This window comes from Mus caroli, chromosome 14 (assembly GCF_900094665.2).
Source record: "Mus caroli chromosome 14, CAROLI_EIJ_v1.1, whole genome shotgun sequence".
NCBI lineage: Eukaryota > Metazoa > Chordata > Mammalia > Rodentia > Muridae > Mus > Mus caroli.
In genome coordinates, this window is record NC_034583.1 from 69,667,745 (window position 1) to 69,673,635 (window position 5,891).

General features: G+C 40.8%; 1 pseudogene; it reads left to right on the forward strand.

The window, feature by feature from the left end:
• Positions 1–514: 514 nt before the first annotated feature.
• LOC110308979 lies at positions 515–5,449 on the forward strand (annotated as a pseudogene).
• Positions 5,450–5,891: the final 442 nt, after the last annotated feature.

Below are 5,891 nucleotides of genomic sequence, written 5' to 3' on the forward strand. Positions count from 1 at the left end.
GAACTCTGCTAAAGGAAGCTTGCAGCAGCGGAGCCGGTTAAGTTCTTTAGCAGAGCGATGCCCTCAAGTGAAGAGGCATCCAGCAGACTCCGGAAAACCCACAGGAGACAGAGTATTTCCATGTGATGGGATCCCAGGAGGGCAAAGCAGACTCCAGGAAATGACACTTACGGAGTGGGCAAAGAGAGTGGAGTGGTTCGAGCAGACGAAAGAGGAATCAGCTGAAGGGGCAGAGAATCCGGAGTTGACTATGGTGGGCAGCAGAAGCCATCAGAAACAAATGATCCATACTTTAAAGGAGTCAAATCAGTAGCGGATCAGTTATAAGAGGCTGAGACCCTTGGAAAGGAATCCATTGTGCCCCTTCTGGGTATTTGGTGCCAGGTATTTAAGCTGACAAAGTGAATATTTCATGGTATGGTTAAGGGGAAGGTTTTTATTGTAGATGTGGAGCGAGAATGGCCAGAGGCATCCAGAAGAGTCCAGAGCAGAGAGAGAATGAAGTAGATCGAACATGGCCAGCACACTGGGTATGGTGAGAGCTATGGTGAGAGAGGGCAGAAGGGATATAAAGCATAGCAGGGGATAAAGAGCAGAGAGAGAGAGAGAGAGAGAGAGAGAGAGAGAGAGAGAGAGANGTGAGAGAGGGCAGAAGGGATATAAAGCATAGCAGACAGAGAAAGACAGATAGATACAGAGAGAGACAGAGAGAGAGAGAGAGAGAGAGAGAGAGAGAGAGAGAGAGAGAGAGAGAGAGAAAGAAACTAAACACACACACACACATGGGGTGGGGAGCATAGCTGAAATGGCGAGGTTCTGAGGAGAATGAATAACTAGGGGAAAGAAGCCTGTGAGCTGGGTGGAGTTTAGGGTGGGGGAAGAGGTGAGAGGCAAGAGCAGAGGAACAGGTACTCCTGACTCCATGCTAACAGGCACCAGGGGTATGAAAAACTCCTGTTGGAACCTGCTTCACAATTTCCTGAGGAATACTGGTTTTTATCTAGTCACCAGAAATCCTCCGATTATGCAGTTTGAGCTCATTTCTGGACCTATGGACTGTCTTTTGGAGATGGGGGGATGGAAGTTTCCTTTGGACCCGGAAAAAGACCTTCTGCGGTGGCTGCTTTCTGCCTGTAATCTCTCATCCATTGCTCTGTAAATAATAAATTTATTACCTAATAAGTTAATTGGTTTCTCGGAGTGAACTTTAGTGGGATTTCACCAAATTGTTGTGTTATTGGAACCATAGGAGGAGGGAGTCTCCCCAAGAGAAGGAATTTTAGCAATTACCCCACAAGACCATTTACAAGGAACTGGGGTTAAATCAGGTGCATGGTAGTCGGGCACTTCCTGTGTTCTTGTCTTACTCAGTTGCAGTGTAAACAAAAGCAATTGCTGAAGCCACAGCCTGATGCTTTTGTCATACAAGCTCCATTGCAAATATGTGTTACTATTGCAATTTAGTTTTTTTTAAAAATCCTTGTAGTGAAATTTTTGTGAGAAAAACTTCTGATAATGATTATATATATATATATTGCATATATGATTGTATATACATTATATATAACACTATATATTATATGTAATATGCATATAATATATATGTTTCTATAAAATGTACAGTGAGACAAACCAATTGCAAGTGCTTTCTCATGCAGCATAAGTTAAGATTGTCTTTTGTGCTGGGAAAACCTCTCTCAATAGACAAACCACTCTCTTTCAGTCAACTCTTGTCCTTAAAATAACCCTATTGAGCTGTTTGTGGTATTATCTACATGCAATTCCAATGCTCTGGAGGAAGAAGCCGGGGATTGCCACAACTTCAAGGCCAGCCTGTTTTCCAAAGGAGTTCCAGACTAGCCAGTGAGACACGATGAAAACATGTCTCAAAATAAAAGTAAAAATAAACACTTTTGACTAAAGCATCAAAACTAACCGAAGATTCCTGGTAATAGTTATATTTGCTAAAAACAAAAACAAACAAACAAACAAACAAACAAAAAAACCCTTATTCTTCTCTAGGACTCAGAGGTGGCCACACATTAACTATGTCTGGCCACAGGGAAAACACTAATTTACTAATTCTGAAGTAGATGTTCACCTCTAGCCTACTTTGCTACCCACCCAAACCTGCTGGCCAAAGGCTGCACCAACACAATCAGGGCTACGTAGACAGGTAATTTAACACAGACTTTAAAGAGAGAAGAAAGTGTTCTCTGACCTGCTTTTGTACAGTAAATATTTAGTAAACATTCCAAATAAGATATGTTTCTTTTTATGAAGAGGAAGTCAGGAGTCAAGGAGAAATGAAGAAGAGATGGGGTTGGGAATTACATCCTAAAGAGAAAGAACTAGAGCTAGAGAGCTACCCAGAGCTCAACAAGCAAGTGGACAGGTCAGGAAAGACACAAGCCAAGTCAGGGGAAGTGGAAGATTCCACCTCAGTGGTTACATAAAGGTGAGGTGCAAGATGAGAAAGGCTGGGAGAAATGTTATCAGGGTAGAGGGGTGAAACCGAGGAAGAGAAAGGGGGCTAGTCTAGGGAGAGATGGAGTCCCAGCTCTGCTGTGGACATTTGCATTTGAGGGACCCACTGAAGATCAGGGCAGAAGCTGAAGCAAGCTGAAAGATGTAGCAATATAGAACGAGGAAGAACTTGGGTAGAAAAAGAAACAGAAATAACAAGAAACAATTCCATTCTCTTACAGAAGTGTTCACAAATCTTTCAAGTGGCTTTACAAATGCCCAGGAAGTAGGATTTCTTCTTTCTCTTTACTAAAAGCATAAATAGTGTTTCTATTTATAGGAAAGAAGTGGCTGATTGAGCGTGAAGAAGGGTGTGGAAAGGTGAATATCAAGGAGCGGCTCCATTGAAATACTGAAGTGGCATGGCTTGTTTTAGTAGTGAAAGAAATGGGATGTTGAATTACTCAGAAATATTTTGGCTTTGTGTTTTGTGGTCCATTGACCTAAATGCCATTTCTAATGTCTTATTATTGTGCTTGCCTTCAATGGTGAAATACTCAATTATATGGTTGGCACTTACCAAATAATGACACTTATATTCCTGTTTTACTAGAACTCAATGGTCAACTTCTGTTGCCCCTGATACCAATTGACTGTTCTCACAAATCAGTTGGAAAGTGATATTAATGAACTATTCTTTGATATGGCTTTAAAAAAAGTCAGGATTTTGTAACATGTCTTAGGCTAGCCTTGAACTCACTATGCATCCCAGGCTGCCCTTAAACTCTTGGAAATCCTCCTGCCACCACCTCCTTAGAGGATAATAGGCACACACAATGACATCTGCCTAAAAGTTGTAATTTAAACTTTTAACAAATGGGCTCAAGTTCCACTCAAACTCTTTCATTGGAAAGATATGAGAATTGGCTTTGAAATCCTTCCTCCCAGTGTTTTAGGTGTGCAGATAACAGTAGTGTCTGTGAGATGAATGTTTACATTTAGACGACAAAATCATCGATGGATGGGAATACTGCCAAAGCTTCTGTTGTCAGAATTCTCCCTCCATAGCACAGTGTTCTCTTTAAAAGGCAGCTAATCAGTGTCTCATTCATTGTCTGCCTTGAGTTCAGACCTGACTAGATCAGCACTGCTTGGCAGTTGGTTGAAAATCAGGGGTGAGAATACAGAGAGAATGAAGAATAGCAAGTTTTCTTTCTAAGATGCTCAATGGCAGAAATTTCTAAATTATCAGCCAGTTTATATCCCTTTGGCTGAGGTTGCTACTCTTATCCTCCATCAGTATCATAGTTCTGGAGATTGATAGAACTATTTGTCCATGTTTCATGGATCTGTCTATTTAAAACTTGGCATTGTACGCCATAAATCCATGTAGCCTACAGAATGTAGTAGTTTTCTGAATGAGTTCATAGTGGGCTACATAAACACCCACTATGCAGTTCTCAGTCATTCCCAAGGACTTTCCAGTGACAGATGGACAGATGGCAGCAATGCCATTCTCCACATAAGCATCAAGTGAGATGAAGGGGATGCAGACCCAGGATCTTTCACTAACTAATTCACCTGACAACTAGTTCTCTAGGGTGGTCTTGTTTCCCAAGAAATATGCAAAAATGGGTCATCAGGAAGGGCTAAAGCCTCCTACTGCTGAAGAGGTGACCTGGATAATAATTGAAATTCAATATCTACCTGTGCATTTTACCCATTTGAGTCCCCTCAATCTCAGCTAGGATATGTGCCAGTGGCTTTTCTAACACTCTGACCTCATTCCTGCAGTGTTAAAGTGAGCTTGCAATTTCTAAAGTTGTTTACTTACCATTTAAATGAGGCAAATGGAACTGAAGGATTGTTTCCATGAACCTGAGCTCCCAGAACATTCTCCTGGCTGTATGGTGTAGAAACTTCATGGCCTAGCTTGCCTCCTATACCTTCCACACAAAGTTCACTGAGAAGGGACCTTGATAGAAGCATCACTATATTTTTGAAGCTGGGTGAGTTTCATATAGCTATGATACCTTAAAGATGCTGTGATGGACAAACATGGTTTCTCATATCTGTAATGCTAGCTTTCAGGGAGCTAAAGCAGGAGAATCACTGAGTTCAAGGCCAGCCTGGGCTATCTTATCTCAGAAACCAAACGATACAAGCAAGCAAACAGACAAATGAACAAACAAATGAACAAGAAAAACCCAAAACAAAAATACTAAAAAACAAATCTATAATTTTAACTTTCTTACTTAAAATGTCCTAGATCAAAAACACATAAATTGAAGAATTTCCAATCTTGTTCTAACTTCCCCATTTTTTCCATCTAGATATTGATATTGATCATGAACCCCTGTCCAATGCTTTCTTTTCATGTTTATTACCTAAATCTTCAAAAGAATAGCTCATATCAGAATTTCCCAAGCATGAATGATAGTTGAGGTGGCTGGACCAGCCAAATGGGTAAAAGGCACAGGTAGATATGGAATATCAATTATAATATCCAGATAACCTCTTCAGCAGTAGGAGGCTTTAGTCCTTCCTGATGACCCATTTTTTGCATATTTCTTGGGAAACAAGACCACCCTAGAGAACTGGTTGTCAGGTGAATTAGTTAGTGAATTAGTCTGCATCCCCTTCATATCACTTGATGCTTATGTGGAGAATGGCATTGCTGTCATCTGTCCATCTGTCACAGGACAGTCCTAGGGAATGACTGAGAACTGCATAATGGGTGTTTATGTAGCCCACTATGAACTCATAGTCTGCCATTTTCAATTTTCAGAGTTTATTGACTGTAATCTTGCTGCTTATATGTATTTGTGCTTATATCCAATCCCTGGCACCCAGCGTCCTGGACAGAAATAAAACTGGACTATTGGGAATATTTTGAAAGTGTGCCCGAATTGGTGAACACAAGAGTCCTTGTTTCGCCATATGCTGTATAGTGGTGGCCCTCAGCATCCTCTTCATACAGTAGCTTTGGAAACTACCAGCACATGATTGCCATCAGACTGTAAACAAGGACTTGCCTCCAGAAAATAGTGAGAAGAATGGTTAAGCCATTTGTCTCTGAACATGGAATGAGATAAAATTCAAGATGCCGTTCTCTACTTTTATGCTATTGGACTAGTGAACTGAATGAATAATTAAGATGTAACAGTTTAATACACAGGAATGTGATTGTAGCCATCAACCTCGGTTCTCTCACTCGAGTATTACATTCTGCAAATGTCATTCTGTTGTGTCAGGACTGCTTTTCATAAGGTTCTCCATGCATGAAGTAGAAACCCAGTGGCAAATTTAGCAGGCTCCTTTGACTAGGGCTTCAAAACAATGTCTTCACAGAATGGTACCTTCTAGCCACTGACCTATTATTGAGAAAAAAGATTGTTCTATTTTTGTTGTTGTTACTGTTCTTA